This window comes from Cupressus sempervirens, chromosome 5 (genome assembly GCF_028749045.1).
Source record: "Cupressus sempervirens isolate cs-2001-9-10 chromosome 5, ASM2874904v1, whole genome shotgun sequence".
Classification (NCBI taxonomy): Eukaryota; Viridiplantae; Streptophyta; class Pinopsida; order Cupressales; family Cupressaceae; genus Cupressus; species Cupressus sempervirens.
Window position 1 is genome coordinate 400,008,887 of NC_143122.1, and position 21,902 is coordinate 400,030,788.

Genomic DNA, 21,902 nt, shown 5'->3' on the forward strand with positions numbered 1-21,902 from the left:
ATGAGCATTCTCATTCCCCACTCTTGGTCTACTCGACAGTTTGCTACTTGAGAGGTATAGCCCATTGTTTCTCTCAGTTGCATTATATTTATGCTTGTCTTTCATGGATATGGATCTTGAGCTATGGTACATGAGTTAGTTCTGGAGGGTTCATTTGAGAGATGGTTTAGCATTGGTTATCTCCATGTGCATATGTTGTTATGTTGGTTGAGTTTGGGAGATGGTTTTATATTGGGCATTTTTCTTGGATTAGGAATGGTTATTCCTTGGTTTAGGAATGGTTTATGAGTTTGATCTTCTTGTGAGAGGCTTACATCCATGGTGAGTTATATGGTATGGTTTGGGTGTTGTTGATGCTTCTTGTTGGGGTTTTATGGAGGAGATCATACTTGCACAGTTTACATCTAGAGGTGTGTGTAGAAGGATATGATACAAGTTATGATTTGCATGGTTTCTCTGGTCTTGGTTATCTTCCTGGATGTTCAATTTTTCTTACATTGGATTTGAGATTTGTTAGAGATTGTGATCACTGGTTTGCGCTCATGTATGTCATGTGAGAGATGACATGGTTATTCCTTTATCTCTTTCCTCTGTTGGTTGTGGAGAATTTGGGAGACTATTGGAGACTTGTTATGAGAGTTGTTCTTGCAGGATATTAGTTTATGTATTGTGGATGTCCTTGATACTGCATGGATTCACTTCTTTGAGATATTGTGAGTGGATTGGTTATAGTTTTGACATTATCTTTTGCAGTGGGAGCTTCTTGGTATATATGTGGCAGGTATTTCTCTTGAGGCTTGTGATTGCAGGTTATAGATTGGATATGTCGGTGATATGAGATTCACTTGTTATACCTTTGAGGTATGGATAGTTGGATGGGTTTGGCACTTGCTGTGGGTGCTATTTCAGCTATGGATATTTTGACAACTACGGATACATGTGATTACCTTTGGATCAGGTTTATTTGTGCTTGGAATTTCAGTTGGTACAAGATTTATGATCTTCTAATGCAACAAGTTGGGTGACTTTCTCTTTGGATGGCTTCTATGTATGTCCAGTGGGAGTGGCATAATAGGAGGTGAGATCATTCATGTTTGAGATGTTGGATACTTTGATTTTGTTGTGGGTACCAGGATGGAGCACTTGGTGTATTTTTTTTTGATCCATGATGGTGGATGTGCTGGGAGGGATTGTTCCCTTGTTCATTTTGTGTGGCTACGAATTGACCCTATGCAATGTATACAACAAGTGGGAGATTGTTGAGATAATGGGTGTTGCACACATTGCATAATATTGTTATTTTATTATTTTATTTTTATTATGTAATGTTGTGCCTAGATGGACGTGCAACATGTAAAGATTCCTATGGAATATTTTTGATGAGTTGTATTGTAACATTGTGAAAATATTTCATGTAATTATTTAATATTGGGAAAAAGAATTAGATGCCCAATATTAAATGTGGGGTCAGTGGGTTAGGTAGCACATGGTTTTAGCACATGGTTTATGTAATACCACTTGGTGGTTTTGTGGGACTTGCTACTATATAAGCAGCCACAAAGGTAGTTGTTGTAGAGAGTACGAGTGACAAGGAGAAGACAAAAGGCAAGAGTCGAGTGAGACAAGGCTTCATAGGTTAGCCAAGGGAGCATTTGTGAAGGTTGGAAGCATGGCATGGGATGTGTGGATTCATGCTTGTTCACATAGTTTGCTCGATTGTGGCTATGGCCATGAAGGATTCCATGGTTGTATGACAATGGTATTTTTGATAAATAATACATGGTGATGGATGCTTTTGGAGGCTGGGTTTTTCCCTCAATGAGGGTTTCCCAGGGTATATCTTGTGTCACAATTTTGTGGGTATATTGTCTATTCTCTTGCATGTGGATTTTAATTCCGTGTTTATTTCATATCTATTATGGGTTATGTGAAAACGGTTATATTCTTTCTTTATTGCCAATTTTCCTTACAGGCACATGAAGAAACACTCGGCATACACTGAGTAACTCAGCACATGAAGAAACACTCAGCATACACTGAGTAACCTAGCACATGAAGAATCACTTGACATACACTGGGTAACTTGGCACATGAAGGAATTTCTATAGTAACTAGGCACATGAAGAAAGCTAGATTGCTAGGCACATGAAGAAAATTGGATTGCTAGGCACATGAAGGACTACTAGGCACATGAAGGAACTACTAGGCACATGAAGGAATTGCTAGGCACATGAAGGAACTACTAGGAACATGAAGGAGTGCTAGGCACATGAGGGGACTGCAAAATGAACAAAATAAGTAAGATAACAAGGCAACCCAGGATGCTCCTACATCAGGCAATCGGGTTTGAGAGAAATGATTCTCTTGAATCATTGAGATGTCCCAACCTAAGCTGATCCAACTCAAATTGAGAAATCCATGAAACATCTTCAATAGGTTTTTTCTTCCACTTCACCAAATATTCATAGTAATATTTTCCTCTTGTGCTCTTGCCAAATCTCTGATCTAATATCTATTCAACTTCTTCAATATGCTTCTTAGGATAATCATTTAGATACAAAAACTTCAGCCTCTAACTCATGATACTTATACAAATCAACAATATTGAATATAGGAGATATATCCATGTCATCAGGTAACTCAACTTCATAAGCATTACCATTGTCAAACTTCTTTAAGATCTTACAAGGTCCAAATTTCTTCATCTTCATCTTACTGTATGTTCCAATTGGGAATCTTCCTTTCTTCAGAGGAACCATCACCTCGTCACCAACTTGAAAATCATGGTGTCTTCTAGACTAATTAGCATTCTCCTTATACTTATGATTACTTTTCTCCAACCTCAACTTCACTTCCTTATGCAAAGACTCCATAAAATCAAAAAATTCTTCTCCTCCAACACTTTTCTTTTTTTCACTAGCAACATCTCTCAAATCTGATATACCTCTAGGATGCATTCCAATAACAATCTCAAAAGGTGTCTTCCCTATACTCCTATTCACAGAATTGTTATATGCAAATTCAGCTTGTGCCAATACCATCTCCCAATTACTCAACTTATTCCCAACCAAACATCTTAGCAAATTTCCTAAGCTTATATTCACCACCTCTGTCTGTCCATTTGTTTGTGGATGGAATGTAGAACTAAACTTCAATTCAATACCCATGTTCATCCACAAAGTCTTCCAGATGTATCCAATAGACTTACTATTTCTATCAAAAATAATAAATCTTGGTATTCCATGCAATCTTACAATCTCTTTAAAGAAAAGTTCAACAACATGCTCAGCATCCGATGTCTTCTTACAAGGTATGAAATGAGCCATCTTAGAAAATCTATCTGCTACAACAAATATAGAATCATACCCCTTCATTTTCTTAGGCAATCCAAGAACAAAATCCATACTGATGTCAGTCCAAGGTTTCTCAGGAATAGTAATAGGTGTATACAAACCAGTATTTTGACTCACTCCCTTTGCAACTTGACAAACTCCACAACTCTTTAAAAGTTTCTGAACATCTTTATACATTTGTGGCCAATAATACTTCTCTTTCAGTAAACTCAATGTCTTATCAATTCCAAAATGTCCAGCTAATCCACCACTATGCTTTTCCTTAATAAGATTCAACCTCATAGGACTTCTAGGAATACACAACTGAACACCTTTGAACAACATACCTTCTTGAATGAAATACTCATCATACTTATGTGATCTGTTAGATTTGGTGCTCTGCATTCTCTCCACGCCTCAGAAAAATTAGGGCCAGCATCATATAACTCTCATCTCATCAAAACTAAGAACTTCAACCTTCATTTCAGTCAACAAAGAACGTCTTCTACTCAATGCATTAGCAACTCTATTAGTAACTCCACTCTTATGCTTGATCACAAATGTAAAACTCTGCAAGTACTCAACCCACTTCATATGTCTCTAATTCAATTTATAATGACTTCCCAAGTATTGTAAAGCTTTATGATCAATATACAACACAAACTCCTTAGGAATCAAATAATGTCTCCACTTCTTCAATGCTTGAACAATAGCATGAAAATCTTGATCATACATAGAATATTTCCTTTTAGCATCATTTAAATTTTCACTAAAGAAAGCAATAGGCTTACCTTCTTGACTTAATACAACTCCTATTGCATTACCACTTGCATCACATTCAACTTGAAATACTTTGTTAAAATCAGGCAAAGCCAATACAGGTAATTCAACAACCTTTTGTTTCAAAGTCTCAAAACTCTTATCAGCTCCATGTGTCCACTTGAATTCTTTTTTATCTCCCCTCATTGTTTCAGTCATATCATTACAAACAACATTGAAATTCTTTATAAACTTTCTATAAAAACTAGCCAAACCATGAAATGATCTTACCTCACTCACATTTTCAAGTGTAGTCCATTCCAAAATTGCTTTAACCTTCTCAAGATCCATCTTCACACCATCAGTTGAAATCACAAATCCCAGATACACAATCTCCTCTTGCATAAAAAAACACTTTTTCATATTAATCAGCAACTTTTCCTCTTTCAACCTTTGCAATACTTGTCTAATATGCTCAAGATGTTCTTCTTTAGTCTTACAATATCAAAATATCATCCAAATAAACAATTACAAACTTATCCAAGAATTTTTTTCAAAATTTCATTCATCAACCTCATGAAAGTACTAGGTGCATTAGTCAAACCAAAAGGCATAACCAACCATTCATACAAACCATCTTTTGTCTTGAAAGTAGTCTTTCATTCATCACCTTCTCTGATTCTAATCTGTGTAGCCACTCTTCAAATCAATCTTGGTGAAATAATTTGCTCCACTCAAAAAATCCATTATGTTATCCTTCCTCAACATAAGAAACTTATATTTCACTGTTATCTTGTTAATGGCTCTGGAATCCGTACACATTCTCCATTCTCCATTCTTTTTGGGTGCTAATACAACAGGTACAACACATGGACTCAAGCTTTCTCTAATCAAACATTTCTGCAACAACTCATGCACTTGTCTATTAAGCTCTTCATTCTATGTAGGTGTCAATCTATATGATGCTTTGTTTGGCAAACTAGCTCTAGGAATAAGATCCATACAATGACTTATACTTCTTACAGGAGGTAAACCATCAAGATTGTCATTAGCAATAATGTCTTTATACTCATTCAGTAATTCTATAATTTCTACTGGTATTTGGCTATCACTATCTATTGTCACTCAGTCATTACTAGATTATGCTACTCGGCCATTACCACCAACACTCGGTCCTCTAGGAACTATGGCAAAATAGACTTGATTCTTTTTCATTTCCTTTTCAAATTGTTTCCCATTAACCATGCAAATTTTTATAGCAGTACAATTAACCTCATCTGGACTTTCAATCAAAGGTAGCAATGTTTTTTTCTTCCCATTTACCCAAAGAGTATATTGATTCAATCTTCCATCATGTATATCATATCTATCATATTGCCAAGGTCTACCCAACAAAATATGACAACAATCCATGGGCATAATATCACACAAAACTTCATCAAAGTAATGTCCAATTTTGAACTTCACAAGGCATTGCTCACTTACCAATATCTTATGCTCATATTTGATCCATGAAACATGATAGGGCTTGGAATGTTTCAGCCTCTGCAACTGCAACTTTGTAACTAGCTCCTCTAATGCCAGATTTGTAGAACGTCCACTATCAATGATCACTTTGTAGAATTTTCTAGCCATCTTACATCTTGTCTTGAAAAGACTCCTCCTTAAAATAGGTTCCTCATCACTTCCTTTATTACATAAGGTTCTTCTCACCATCAGGTTTTCTCTAGCCTTAGGTCCACTTGGTGAACCCTCATCATCTACTTGAATCACAACATTTCTGCTACCTTGCCCACTTTCAGAGGATCTACATTCAAAAGATCTATGCCCTTCCTTGCCACATCTAAAACAATTACCATGAAATCCACCTCTAGAATAAGAATTACCTCTTCCTTGGTAAGAACTAGTGCCTCCTCAGTAAGAATTACCACTTTTTCATTCATTCTTGCCTTTGTCATCATTCTTCCATTCAGATTTTCCTTTATCCTGCATAGAACTATCAAATCTACCACCTTCACCATAAGATCTACCTCTGCCTCTCTAGAATCTGCCATCTCTACCTCTTTTTCTTTGTTCATGCTTCTTTGTCAAGATCTCCTTAGCCTTCAAGGCATATTGGTATGCTTTTTCCACACTCTCCAACTTCACAAAATGTATTTCATCTTGTATTCCAGATTTTAATCCATTTATGTACCTTGCAATTTTCTCAACATCATCATCCACATGTCCAAATCTGATGTCCAGTCTATAGAATTCCTTAGTATACTCTTTCATAGTCATGTCTTTTTGCTTCAAATTTTGCATCTTTCTCAACAAGCTAACTTGGTAATCAGTAGAAAAGAATTTTTTCTTTACCTTGTTCACCATCTTTGGCCAAGTTCTGATCTTCTCCTTTCCTCTCCTTTGTCTATCAGTTTGCAAGTGCTCCCACTATAATGATGCATGACCTTTCAACCTAGTGGCTGCAATCTTCACCTTTCTATTATTAGGAGTGTTTTCATACTCAAAGAACTTCTCCATATCAGAGATCCAATCCAACACAGCATTGGTATCCAATTTTCCATCATTAGGAACAACTTCTACAACAGGCTTTGAATTTTTCCTAGACAACACTCGCAATAATATTTCCTCATCTTGATCTTCTTCAGGTTCTGGATTATGGTTTGGTTCTGCTGCTTCATCATCACTTACATCATCAAGGTGTGCTCCTCTCCTTTGGGTTGTCTCCACAACATCTAATATGGCTACAATTTTTCTCAACTGATCCAATATAGCATCATCAAAATTTCTTCTACCACAAACCATCTTTACAAATCAGGATCCTACAAGATCGTAACCCTCTGCAAGTTATAGGTCAAATTCACAAATCTGCCACCCTACAACCAAATCCAAATTAGGGTTCTACACGATCCAATCTCCACAAGGATGAACCTCAAGCTCTGATACCAATTGACGTTGGCAAAGAGATGAATAACTAGGGCCAAAGGCTCACCCAGCTATCCAAACCACCCTGCAAGAGTTAACACAACGGAAGCAAACACAAGGAATAGCAACCAAAGGAGGAAGAAGAAAGAATACTTTTATTGATTTATCAAAATATCTTCATACATGCCCAACTATAAGGCCTTCTAGGTTACGGCCAATTACAATACATTCATATACAAAGATCCAACAACAAATTCTCACCTTCAATTCTACTCTCTAATCTTCTTCACCAAAAACTTACCTAACTCTAAGCCTAAACATTTTATTTATACTTTCCAAAATAGCTTACAGATCATTCTAGAATCATTACATTAGAGGAAGGCCGACCCAACAATGGTCTGGACTCATCCCAAGAAAAGATCTTAACATAAATGTCGCGAACGAAAAAATCCGGCAATTCGGCTTGCAAAATCATGTCCAAATACTGACACTCGGCATACACTGGGTGACTTGGCACATGTTTGGGTAACTTGACACATGAAGAAACACTAACATACATTGTGTAACTTGACACATGTTTGGGTAACTCGATATACATTGGGTAACTTGGCACATGAAGGAATTGCTACAGTAACTTGGCACATGAAGAAAACTAGATTGCTAGGCACATGAAGAACACTGGATTGCTAGGCACATGAGGGAACTACTAGTCACATGAAGGACTCCTAGGCACATGAAGGAACCACTAGGGACATGAAGGAATTGCTAGGCACATGAAGGATTGCTAGGCACATAAAGGAACTGCTAGGTACATGAAGGAACTGCTAGGCACATGAAGGACAGCTAGGCACATGTTGCTAGGCACATGAAGGATGGCTAGGCACATGAAGGAATTGCTAGGCACATGAAGGACTACTCGGCACATGAAGGAACTGCTAGGCACATGAAGGACTGCTAGGCACATGGAAGACTGCTAGGCACATGAAGGACTACTAGGCACATGAAGGAACTACAAAATGAACAAAATGAGTAGGATAACAAGGCAACCCAAGATGCTCCTACATCATTCACGTATATGATTATATACTTATTATGGATTATGCCTGATGTTATTGTATGAAGTGAGACAAAGTCACATTCACTCATTTTTGAGATCTACATGATGTCTCATTCTCCTTCATTCTTTGTTATAATGTATTTTCATGTGCTTCGACTATTTATATTATAAGAAGCTACTCTTTGTGTGTGTGCGTGTGTGTGTTGATCATATATGCATGATGTTGTTTATAATTGATTTATATTATATCGCGCCTTATATTTTATTCAACATTTTGATCGAGATCTTCATTGATAAGTGCATGTAATTTTGTAAATGGTTATTTTGATTATTTGTATTTAAAGGTTTAATTTAAATGAGATGACATTCACGTATATGATTATATACTTATTATGGATTATGCCTAATGTTATTGTATGAAGTGAGACAAAGTTGCATTCACTCATTTGTGAGATCTACATGATTCTCATTCTCCTTCATTCTTTGTTATCATGTATTTTCATGTGCTTTGACTATTTATATTATAAGAAGCTACTCTGTGTGTGTGTGTGCACGCGCGCGCGTGTGTGTCATAAATGATTTTGAATAAAACATTGATTTGTTTGTCTTTAGGAATTTTTTTAATTTACCATCTAATTAAATGTGGTTGAGTTATATGCTATTGAAATTAATTTAACTCGTGTGTGTGAATAGGGACCACACATCATTGTATCTAGGCTATAAAATTTAAGTATATATTTATTTCTAGTAGTGGCACAAGAGATCATTTTATCAATTGTCCATATTCAACCAATATTGTCCCTTTATGGATAAACTATACATTATGATTACTATACCTCTCTCACATGTATGAAAATCCATATTTCATATGTATTTATGAGACACTAGTCATGTTTATGTGCATTTAGAGTTCCAAAAGTTGTCATAGATGATTTTGAATAAAACATTGATTTGTTTGTCTTTAGGAATTTTTTTAATTTACCATCTAATTAAATGTGGTTGAGTTATATGCTATTGAAATTAATTTAATTCATTTTGGGAAAATCTTCAATTGATTTTTTAAAATTTATGCGACTTATTGTAAGAGTCATTTTTTTAAGTGCTCTTAATTTAGAAAAAGGAATTGTTTTTCCTCACTTCTAACTTTGACATTTTGGGTGAAATTGAATTTTCTCTAAATTATTTTAGAAATAATTGGATTTCTATTTATTGTGTTCGATCCTCTCATCACATCCACGTGGTAGCGGCTCGTTAAATTTCAATTGAGAGTGCTAAACTTGTTTTGGTGCTATTTTCATTTTGGCTGAAAATTTAACTTATTTTCACAATTTGTTTTAAATTCCCCTCTTCGTATGAGCTAGGGATTTCTATATTTTCCATTTCACTTTATCTTCTAGAATAAAATAATATGAAACAAAATCGTTGTTTGAGAATTAGTATTCCCCTACAATTTCATTGATTTTCATTACCTGATAGGTATTTTACATGCATTTTATGTCTTCATGTTTTGAAAATGTGAAGCTTGTGGTGTTATCCTACATGTTTTTCTATGTGTGCTCAATTATCAAAAGAATTTGAAATATTTGCGAGAAAAAAAGTATTAATCATAGAATTAGATATATAAAGAATTTAGAAGATTTTTTTTTATGTTATTTGGATATCATGACATGGATTGAGTTAGGAATATTGGTGATTGAAGATCAATGTTGGTATATACAATATTTTAAGGTATTGTTTCATGAACAAAAAAATAGAAGATGGTTTGTCCTTAAACTATAGAATCAAAATGCATTATAGCTTGTCAAATCATAATAATTAAAATATGATGGAAAAATTATCAGAAGATATTGACATTACTCAAAGTCAACTAACACAAAAAGAAGGGAAAATCAAATAACTCACAATTTAACTTATTGAAGTAATTATATTTTCTATAGAAAAATTGAGAGAAAAAACTTTCATATAGAAAATGTGCAACATAAATGATGTTGGTAAAAGGCATTGTTCAAAGACACTTGCTTAGGCTTGTATCATTCAATGTACATTAGTTTTTCTCAAAAAATAATAATTTTTGACTAAGTCACAGTACCACATATAGAGAACTAAAAATACATAGAGGAAAACAAACAAATAAGTAAAACTACCTTTTTAAATAAAAAATCATACAAAGTGTGCTTCCACCTAATTTATAGGTTTGGGTTTGGGTACAAGAATCCAATTCATGGGTTCAAGGGAAAAAAAAATCATTATGGTTCGCTAGGGTTTTTGTTTACACACACACACACACACACAAAGGTGTATGTGTGTGTGTGTGTGTGTGTGTGTGTGTGTGTGACCCTTGTGAACCATAATGAATATGTTTTCCTCGAACCCACAAATTTACACACACACACATACAAAAATTTAACACTAAATCATTTCACAGGAGGGTGCTTGATCATCAATCAATGCCAAATACCAAAGATAAACATCAAAACTTGATTCAAAATTTAATGTTCATAAATAATCAAAGTTTTGATAAATCATCAAACAAATCATTGAAAAAATCATTGGAATTTTCATTTTAACTAATTGCTACTATATCCTCAGTCTCACCCAAATTGGTCCCGTTGGCACTAGAACCACTAAGTGTCATGTCTTCATCATTTTCCACATCAAGCAGGGTGACTCTAGAAAGATCTTGAATGGTCATATCCAAGTTGACATACTCGAGTACTATGTCCCACAACTTCTTTGCCCCCAATCTATATTTTGAATCCTTGCGTGCATGAGAAGAAAATTGTTGTAAATAAATACCAAGTCCTTAGCTTGTTTGACAACCAACCTGTTACACTTGACTGAGTGCATAAAGTAGTAAGAACTCCAATCCCTCTCTGTAGTTGAAGAGCTAGCAACCTGGAGAGAAAACAAAAACATCCCTCTTTGTAGCTAAAGAGCTAGTAACCTGGAGAGAAAACAAAAACAAATACAAAATAAGTTCAAGAATGCTAAGTGTCATATTCTGCAATGCAAGTGACCAAAAAAGAAGGATACAAATAAAAAACATACTTGTGAGAGGGTCATAATGGCAAGAGGTTCGAGGTATACACAATCTTAGCCATGAAGGAACTATCATGTAATTGCATTCATTCTCCCTTGGTCATTTATAGCATGAAGGAGAAGATCTTTTCTTGAGATGAATAATCCAAATTCTCTCCTAACTATTGCCCCCACCTCTAGATCAATAAAGATCTTGCTAAATGCTCTCTTATACCCTCTAGAAACCTTGACCTCTCTATAAGGTGGTACTCTACTAGGAGTAGTAAGTACCTCTACACTATAGTATCTGGGAGAGAAAGCATAGGCAAGTGGGTGAAGAGGTGTGGTAATTTTGTTCCAGCAATGAAGAACAATTGCTTTCACCTTTTAATAAAAGATGTCCTTAGGATCATTATATATTCTTTGTATTACCTGGGATATCAAATGATGTTCATGTAAGTTTTTGATTAAGGAAAATAGGTTTTGAAGGGAGCCTTGAACCTTTTTTACAAATCGAAAAAATATTTCAATGTAGCCCAACCCAAACAATGCAACAGTCCATAGATGAAACAGGTCACCAAAGAACCAGGTGACCAGGATGGCAACACAAATAGCTTAGTACACCTTTCCCACAAAAATAGGTTGTGACTGGGCACCTAAAACCCCATGGTTAAAATAGATATTGACAATAAGTCCCTAACCATGACAAACTTCAAAGGGAAGCATGCCAAAAAATGCCAAGAGAGCCAAACAGGGACAGGGACTCAAGATTTCCCTTTCGGTCCCTTCTTTTGAGAACGTAATACCATATCAAAAGCTAGATTGGAGGACTTAACCTTTTTTCCTTTTACTGTTGTCCATCCATCCTCCACCATACCAGTAGCCTTCTGCCATGCAAAGTCATCAACAACACAATCAACCCCCAAAACCCCCACAGCTAGGGGAGAAATCTGGACTGCAGCAAAAGAAGGTACAACAGCGACATCCAAAGATGGAGCCATAAGAGGGGTTATAGTCGGAACACCAGTGATAGAATTTGAAGGAGGGAGAACAAAAGAGGTCACCATTGTTGGGGCAACATTCATATCATCAACAACCATCAAATCCACCACCAAAGTGTCTTGAGATGAGCCACTATCCCCAATAGAGGGAGCTTTCTAAACTGTGTAGTGATTATCTGAAACCCCCTTCCACCAAGTAGGTGACTTCTTTTGTCTAGATTTATCAGAGGGGCATCGGGCAACAAGGTGGATGATCTTGTAAGTTGGACGATGTTCATGTAAGTTATCTTGATGTAAGTTATGACAATTAAAAATTTAGATCTCTCAATAAACAATGATAAAGGAATGTATTATAAATAAAATGAATAAATTATCATTTTTATCCTCTCCAACATGGTGTCGATGACATCATAAAAAATCCCCAAGGCATGGTTCATCAATGTCAGCGAACCGAAGCATGGACATGATTGGTTTTATGAATTCTATTACATACTCCACACAATCTCACCAATCAGCATATTAAATCATTGCTTTCAATTTTGGGCCCTTATTGTATTGGGCTGCTTCCAAATAATCACCATCTGTGACAATGCATCTTTTACCTTCACAAGGCATCTTAAGACGATTATGTGAGTGGCGAAATGAGTTTCACCCATCTAAAAACATGATAATATTAACACATTTAAAATATTTAAACAAAAAAAAAACATTTTATTGAATTATGCAAAACATGAATAAAATGATAAATAAGACTTAATTAATTTAATTTTAAAATTTATCTTCAACAGTTCCAATTTGGATAAAGTTCTTAAAATTGCTTGTGATATATGGTGATTTTGCACAAACATCAGAATCTCCTCACCCTCTTCAGAAATTGTTCTCACCCAATCTATTTGGATGCTAAGTGCTTACATCACCAGATTAAGAGAGTGTACAATGCATGGTGTCCAAAAGATGTAATGATATCTAGCCTCTACTACAGCACCTATTGCAATGTAAATTTTTGCATTATCTATAATTACTTGGACAACATTATCACTACCCATCACCTCTGTGGAATCAATGAGAATCTAGAAAATAAATTCTACATCTTTTACTTCATCCTCACAATCAACCACCTTCAGAAAAATTGTCCCCCTAGGAGACACATCAATATCATTGATCAAGGGATAATTTTAGCAATCTGTCGACCCATCAGAGACAATAGATACTCTTGTTTGGAATCGAGAATCTTCAATTGGTTTTAATTGGGCCTCTACATTTTTCCTCTCTTTATGCAATAAGGTGGTGCACACTTTTCAAATCCAAGACTTGGCAATCAGAAGGTGCATTAGTCATTGTTGTCACCATCTTTGTCCAATAGGGTGACCTTACTAAGTTGAATGGAAGACCATTTGTATAGAGAGAACATGCAATTTTTTCATCAATAATATTTCTTGCCTCATTTTGAAATGCTTGGTCTAATGGGCTTATTTGTGGGTGTTGATTTATGGTTCATCTACATCTTCATCCTCCTTCATAGAATGGATGTCTAAAGGTTGCATGAGTGGGTGGTGGTGAACTATAACCACTTTCTTTTTCATTTACAACTAATTTATCTATATCTTCTTGTTCTTTAATAAATGTTGCTATTTGTCCAAGCGGCAACTCCTTCCAATCCCCTTGATTGTCCTCCCATAAATTAATACCTATAACCTTAAGGCCCATAAAATGAGTTGCAAAAATTAAATTTCCACACAACCCCCCCACCTCCAAGACATTGAGAAATTCTTAGAGTGTACTTCCATAAAGGACACCTTTAATCAATTTTAAATTTTGAGACCCACCCACTAAGCTTTGACTACTCATTGTTGCAATCTATAACAAAAATGGGGAAAAAACTTCAAAATTTCTACAAAGAACTGAAAAGAAATTAAAACTTTTGAAAAGCTTGAAACAATTTATCAAAAAACTAAAGAATGTGGTTGAAATGCATAACAAAACACTTAAATCTGCTCTTTAGGAGGTATTTGCAACTCCACAATTGATCTCCTTCATATTCAATTAGCTCACTTCAAACTTGCAAGATGGAGACTAGATTCAGATAAATAGGAGGACTGAAGTCAAAGAGCAACCTACCCCTATGAGCCATGGAAGCCAAGGTCAAAATTCAAAATCAGCACTAAGTGGGAAAATTGCACAGCATGTTATTATTATCGAATGTCATCTAAAAACATGTTAATAGTAAGTTAGTAACACATTTAAAATATCTAAACAACATAAAATTGTTTTATTCAATTATGCAAAACATAACATAAAACGATAAATAAAACTAAATAAATTAAATTTTAAAATTTTACCTTCAATAGTTCCAATATGGAGAAAGTTCTTAAAATTGCTTGTGATATATGGTGATTTTTCACTAGCATCTGAATCTCCCCCCTCCTCCTAAAATATTTGTCTTACCCAATCTATTTGGGTGCCAATTGCTTACATCACCAAATTAAGAGTGTATAGTGCATGGTGTCCAAAAGATGTGATCATATCTAGCCTTTACCAAAGCACCTGTTGCCCTGCAAAGTTTTGCATTATTTGTGATTACTTGGACAACATTATCACTACCCATCACCTAGTCTATGGAATCAATGAGAATCCATAAAATAAATTCTACATCTTTTACTCTCCCTCACAACCAATTACCTTAAAAAAAATTTCCCCCTTGATGTACATGACAATAACATTGATCAAGGGATGGTTTTTGCAATGTTTCAATCCATCAGAGACAATATATACACCTATTGAGACAATGTATACACCTATTTGGACCTAAGAATCTTTAATTGGCTTTAATTGGACCTCTACATTTTCCCTCTCTTTATGCAATAAGATGGTGCACACTTTTCAAATCCAAGACCTTGGTAACCAAAAGGTGCATTAGTAATTGTTGTCATCATCCCCCTCCAACAAGGTGACCTCCCTAAGTTGGAATGGGAGACCATTTGTATAGAGAGAATGTGCAATTGTTTCATCAACAATATTTCTTGCTTCAATTTGAAATGCCTGGTTTAGTGGGCCTCTTTGTGAGTGTTAACTTGTGGTTCATGTACATCTTCATCCTCCTCCCTAGAAGGGATGTCTAAAGGTTGGTTCAGTGGGTGGCGGTGAACTATAACCACTTTGTTTCTTTTTGCAACTAATTTATCTACATCTTCTTGTTCTTTAATGGATGTTGTTATTTGTTTAGGTGGCAGCCACTTCTTATCCCAATACTAGTCCTCTCACATATTAATACATTTACCCCTAGGGACCATAATATGAGTTGCAAAAATTACATTTCCATAGAAACCCCACCTCCAGGACATTGAGAAATTCTTGTAGTGTACTTCCATAGAGGAGACCCTATATCAATTTTAAATTTTTGAGACCCACAAAGCTTTGGCTACTCATTGTTGCAATCTATAACAAAAAAGAAGGGAAAAAAAACTTCAGAATTTCTACAAAAAGCTTGAAAAGAAATTAAAACTTGAAACAATCTATCAAAGAACTAAAGAATATGATTGAAATGTGTATCCTAAAATCTTAAATATGCTCTTTGGAAGGTATTTCCAACTTCACAATGGAACGCCTTCGAATTCAATTAGCTCACTTCGAACTTGCAAGATGAACAGAGCAAATGTGAAATGGGAAGTCTTTGTAGCCTCTTTATTAGGGTTAGGAGGAATTTAAAAAAAATGCAATTTCATTTGTTTGTGGGCTCAAGATCTCATTTTGTGGCCACAGGTCTCAAGCGGTCCGTGCAGCTCCATGAGTCCCTGGCAGTCCATGTGGGTCCGGGTTGGGTATCCCCAGGTCCACAATGATTCGCACCCACATAGACCATATCACGCACCAGACCAGGTTTGCACCTAGATCGGGTTCAAGGGTGTAGGGTGCAAACATGTTAATATAGGTTTCACTCACATATATCAAAATAGATTTTATTTTTCATTTGATTTCTTCCACAATATATAGTGGCACCAAGTCTAAATCAGGAGCTGTATCTCTTAATTCATTATAGAACTATAGCAATGTTTACACAATGAAGTTTAAAATAGCTGATAAATAGCCCTTAGTAGACTAGGTAAGAGACTTCATCGTTATTCCTCTAATCTTACAACTTTTCGACCATAATCCCTTAGCGATTTACAAGGTTGCACACATGCGGGTAATTTGGCTAGTCTGTGCTTGTGGACATTAATAATGAATTCTTTGCTAAACTAGCAAAGACCTCTTTGATGCTTCCAAACACACACAACATATTATATACATTGACTTGTCACAGACTGCAAAAAGCTGTTGAACAGCCCAATAAAGACCATGAAATACTCGACTCTTCACAGATTTTGCAAAATGACTATCTAATTTGCAATGAGATCATTAAATACTTGAGTCATCGCAGTTTGCAAAACAGTTTTTAAGACTGCAATAAAGTTTTAAAAAAATTCTATGGGAAAACAGATGTCATTATAATAATGACGGGAAAGGCTCAAACAGGACAAAGGAGACCAAAAAGGAATTGCATCACTTACAATGAGTATTGCAAAAGGCCACTATAAAGGTTCATCTTGATCAAAGTATGTGTTCTGTATGAATCCTCTTCCATTGCATGTGGGATACTTTGGCCAGCTCAAGCATCTGCACTCACAAGCAAAAATTCGATAGCATGTATTAAAAGGGGGCTCTAGTGCCTCATCCCTTTAACAGAGCACTATCCTCAAGGCTTAACGAACAAACGAAACCTCTTTATCATGATACAAACAGCAGAAATGCCCAAAAAGAATTGCATCATTTGGAATGAATTTGCATGCGCAAAGTAGCCAAAATTACAGGAATTTATACAAGAACATATTAAGTGAATATCCATTACACCTAATTAGGCCATGCGTATCCAAGATGTAGACTTTTCAGATCATTTCCAACATATAAAATTTTCTGATAGTTTCTTTCACTAGCCGGATTGAAATCCGTGCTATGCATAATGTCAACTAAATGTTCTTAGAAAGAGGACATGGTATTTGGCACGCTTGGTTATGACGTAACCATGAACAAATAAAAAACTCCTAGAAAGCAACTCTGGTTATGTTCATCGTGAGATTCCTTATCATCTGAATGTAAAGTGAGTCATCCAACACCAGCACTGCTATAACAGAAATCAAGATGATATTTTCTATATAAAGAAATTGATAACGTTTATGACAATTTAAGATCAACCCATCAAGCAAATCAAAATCTCGGAATAAGAGCATCCAGTCTTGTAGTCTACGTATCTCAGGAAGTATAATATGCTTGAATGCAGTTCCACATAGATAGATAGATTGATGTTCGTTGGCAATAAGAAATGAGATGCTTTCCCATTGGACTCATCCAATTCTAAACTTTTGTGTAGTTCAAAGAATCAGCCGCTGGCCTGGATTCTGACTATTCCACTTGTAAATTGTCTTCTCATAACTTTTGTGTCCTATAGCAATGAAAATGCAGCTAATGATCAGAGCCCTTCAGAAGATTGCAAGCCTAGCTAGTTAGATACCCTGCAGTATCTATTTTTTCAGGCCTGTGAGAAAATTTAAAACAGTGGAGTTTGATTGGTTCGTTTTGAAGCTTCCACTTACTTAACGGCATGTTCAAGAGCAAATAAGAATGGAAGAGCATAAATTTAGGGATTTATCATGCAGCCTGCGAGCCAGTGAAGGATAAAATAAAAGTGATGCGTGCCCCAATAGGAAACTTCTACAATGATTTGTAGGCCTGGCTAGTAGATGCTTTGCAGCATCTGTTCTTCGAAGCTGAATGAGAAAGTAGTGGCGCCCGATTAGCTGGTTTTGAAACTTCCACTTATTCAACAGCATTCCCAAAAATAAATTTAGAAGGCAAGAAGATTATAAATATGGTATTTCTAAAGCGGTCAGCGAAGGAAAAACCTAAAAAAAAACCCCAACAACAGAAGAAGTTCTATAATGAATATTTTTGGGATGTCTCAATTTGACAAGCTACAGATCCGTATTCCAGTCACAACCTACTCAGGATACCATTAGATGATACTCAGATATATCCTATAGATGGCCAGTATAGTAAACGGCGAGAACAGATGGTGTCCTAGATTTATCATATAGGCATGACGATCCCAAAGTGTGTATGTACTGTGAATCTTTCTTTTAGAACTTTCTGAAACAACTAATAGGTGCAACTTACCATTTATTAAGCACTGGAAGATTTTGCTGCCCGGTTAGCAACTCATCATGCATTTCATTTTTCAAGCTTCCTGCTTCTTTAGAAACCTGCCTCAAAAGACAACAAGAAGCAAAACTGAAGAGTACTTTACATTTTTGTTCCTCTAGGAGTGAAGAATAAACCTGACATTGGAGCCCTGCAATCTTCTTCAAATGTAAAAGCATTACAAACAAACCATTCAAAAGGCAGGAAATAATCTACCAACAAGTTTTGAAGCATCATTCTATATGATGCCAAAATAGTAACTGGTTAACTCTTCTCAAAACAAATCTTATTATTCATTTAAAATCACCAGTAGTCCCCACATGAACAAATCCCATCCTTGAAATGATGAAAGCGACTTGCATCCCTCATGACAATTTCTCGACTAGAGATCTTGGAGATAAACTTAGTAGCATTGTGGCAATCAACACAGACACGAAGGTTTTTCACTATTTGGATTGGTTTTCCTGAGGGAAGACTTATAAGGCCGAAAGCAATAGCTAGCTTCTCGCTGTGGTGGCACAGATATTGTTCTTTTAACTCATCCTCTACATCATGCAACACAAGCTTTGTATATGGCCTATAACCTGCCTCAATCATCTGCTTTGTCAATGACTCTAGTGTTGCATAAATATCCTCTGTTCGAGGATGTGATCTGTCTCTCGCAACAAATTTGTGCATCTTCCTCCTGACTTCAATCCAACTGAGCCCTGCCTCTTTTTCTACTCCCATATCATCCATCTTTTTCCTAACCCTTGCCACATCTTCCCACCTGCCTGCTGCAGCGTAGATGTTTGAAAGCAACACATATGCCGAAGCATCATGAGGTGCCAACTCCAGCAGACGTTCTGCTGCTTGCAAACCTATCTCCATATTGTTATGAACCCTGCAGGCACCTAGTAATGTTCTCCATACTGCATCACCAGCTGCGAATGGCATTCTATCGACGAAGTCAACAGCCTCCTCAATAAGGTTAGCACGGCCAAGAAGATCAACAATGCAAGCATAGTGCTCTGCAATTGGATCGATGCCATAATCCCGACTCATGGAATCAAAGTAGGTGAGACCTTCCCTCACTAGACCTCCATGGCTACAGGCAGAAAGAACACCAACAAAAGTGACATTATTTGGTTTCATCCCTTTCTTCTTCATCTGTTCAAACAATTGGAGGGCCTCTTTACCCTTTCCATGATATGCATATCCCGATATCATTGCACTCCATGAAATTACACTTCGTTTGGGCAGTTTGCTAAACACAAGCTCTGCATCATTGATACTACCACATTTGCTGTACATGGTAATAAGTGAATTCCCCACAGGCGTGTCTGACTGTAATCCATATTTTACAACAAGTGCGTGGAACTGTGTGCCTTGATCCAACCTAGCCAGAGAACAACATGCAACAAGAGCACTAGTGAAGGAGAATGTATTGGGCTTGATACCTGACCGTTGCATTTGGCAGAACAATTTTAAAGCCTTGATACTCTGCCCATCCTGAGCATAAGCTGAAATCATCGCCGTCCACAACACCAGATCCCGTTCAGGCAATCCCTCAAACAATTTATTTGCATCATCAATACTGCGACATTTCACATACATATCAACCAGGACACTTGCAGCAAAGATACTGAACTCAAACCCAATTTTGACGACATGGGCATGAATCTCCTTACCTCGTGCAAGAGTTTCCAACTTCGAGCATGCCTTCAGAACACTCCCAAAGGTAAATTCATCTGGATTCACTCCTGTGGAATGCATCCGATTAAATATGTCCAGGGCTTCTTCATTCTGTCCATTCCTTACACATCCTGCAAGGATGGTGTTCCATGAGACCAAATTTCGTCTAAACATATTGTCAAATATTTGGCGTGCGTCATCCAAACAGCCGCATCTAGTATACATCTGAATAAAACTGTTGTTCAGAAATATCTCTTCTTTACCACGAGTTTTTATGAATTTGGCATGGAGTTCTTTAATTTCTGTGGCGTTAGTGATCCGAGATGACGACTGCAATACTATATCATAGACGCTTTGCTCACCCTGATCTTTACACACAGCATCTTCTTTATCATCCCATAAATTGTTGATGTATTCATGTTTTGGCTCAAAAATTTGCACAGCACATTCTCTACTGGAAGCTGAAATAATTTTATATCTGTGGTCGTGAAATATAGAAGAATGAAAAGTACAAGAGTTGGTGGGAGGCTGCCATTTGCTTGAAGGCAATGCAGCTGTAGCAGGGAATTGGAGACAAACTGCTGCAGCCATGACTACCATTACTCTTCACTCATACTCCGCCTTAAGGCACCTTATCTGTAATGAAATTTCATGACATTGAAAATAAGATAAAACTGTAGATTATGGATTTGAAAACCACTGACAAACCCGCGATTAACTGTTAGCCAGAGATAATTAGGACAAACACTACCTCCGAGAAGATGAGGGCTGCATTCTCATTATACATCTCTCCAAGACCAGTATCATTTCAATTTCTTCTTTGTATGGTATTATTTGAAAAACCAGATATAAAATTGAATGTGGATGAATGCTTTGGGGTTAAGGAGGTCACGCCATTCCTAGAATCTAATCAAAGAAACCCATATAGCGTAACCAGTAATATGATAGTTGTATGACATTGTTATCGGCAATGATTGGTTGCCATTTTTATGTATTTTTTTCTTTCGTTTTATTCAATAAAAAGATTTAAAAAATCATAGACCGTGTGATCAGTGAGTAATATGACTAGAGAATGAGCTTCAATAGTTTACTTGTTTAGGCTAAACATATAGATTCGCTTCTCTTTTGTTGAAAGGATAATGTTCAATATTCATGTTTCTTTATTTTTACTTTTTATAGTTGTAGTTTCTCAATAGTGTAATATCAATCTTGTATCATTAAAATAATATTGTCTCCTTTATTAAAATAAGTAAGATTATTATTAGTCCTTATTGTTGAAGACAAGAGATTAAAGTTTTCACATGCTTCTTTGATAGTAATATATTTATTTAGGATAGAAACAACTACTATGTATCTTATAGTTTGTGCTATTTTTTTCATTAAACTATCATTCTTGTTTTTTGTTTCTTTTTTACTATTGATTGTGGGCCTTTTTCCTAGTGATCTTTCTCTTTTTTAATGCAAAAATTAGATAAAAAATAGAACTACAAGAAATGTTGACAATTGGCATTGTATAAATATTCCACTGCATACTATGAAAAAAAATTCATAGTCCATATGCCTTTGCTATCCTTCCATGTGCATATCATGACAATTCCTTCACAATCCATGTACCTTTACTATCCTTCCACATATTGCATATGCTTAGAATGTGACAATGCTAAGGGAAAATGGCATCGACATCTGAATAGAAATTTGTTTTGTTTCTAGTCATTAGTAAAAATATATGTGCTAGAAGGGTTGCTCAATTATTTTTCACAGTTAATTTTGCCAATTTTTTCATCGGCATCATTGAAAGCAAGAAAATATTTATGCATAAATTGGAAAGAATTTTATTTTTAGAAATCTGTATGTGATCTGATATTTGTTGCTTTTTCTTCAAACTAGATTAGACGGGTTTCCCTT

General features: G+C 35.9%; 1 pseudogene across 1 annotated transcript; it reads right to left on the reverse strand.

Moving 5' to 3' along the window:
• Positions 1-18,594: 18,594 nt before the first annotated feature.
• On the reverse strand, positions 18,595-20,971 carry LOC149556503 (pentatricopeptide repeat-containing protein At2g01510, mitochondrial pseudogene; annotated as a pseudogene). Its single transcript, XR_016364705.1, has 2 exons — positions 20,749-20,971; positions 18,595-20,633 (listed from the first exon to the last, which is right to left on the reverse strand). The product of XR_016364705.1 is annotated as a pentatricopeptide repeat-containing protein At2g01510, mitochondrial pseudogene (transcript).
• Between the last annotated feature and the right edge of the window lie 931 nt (positions 20,972-21,902).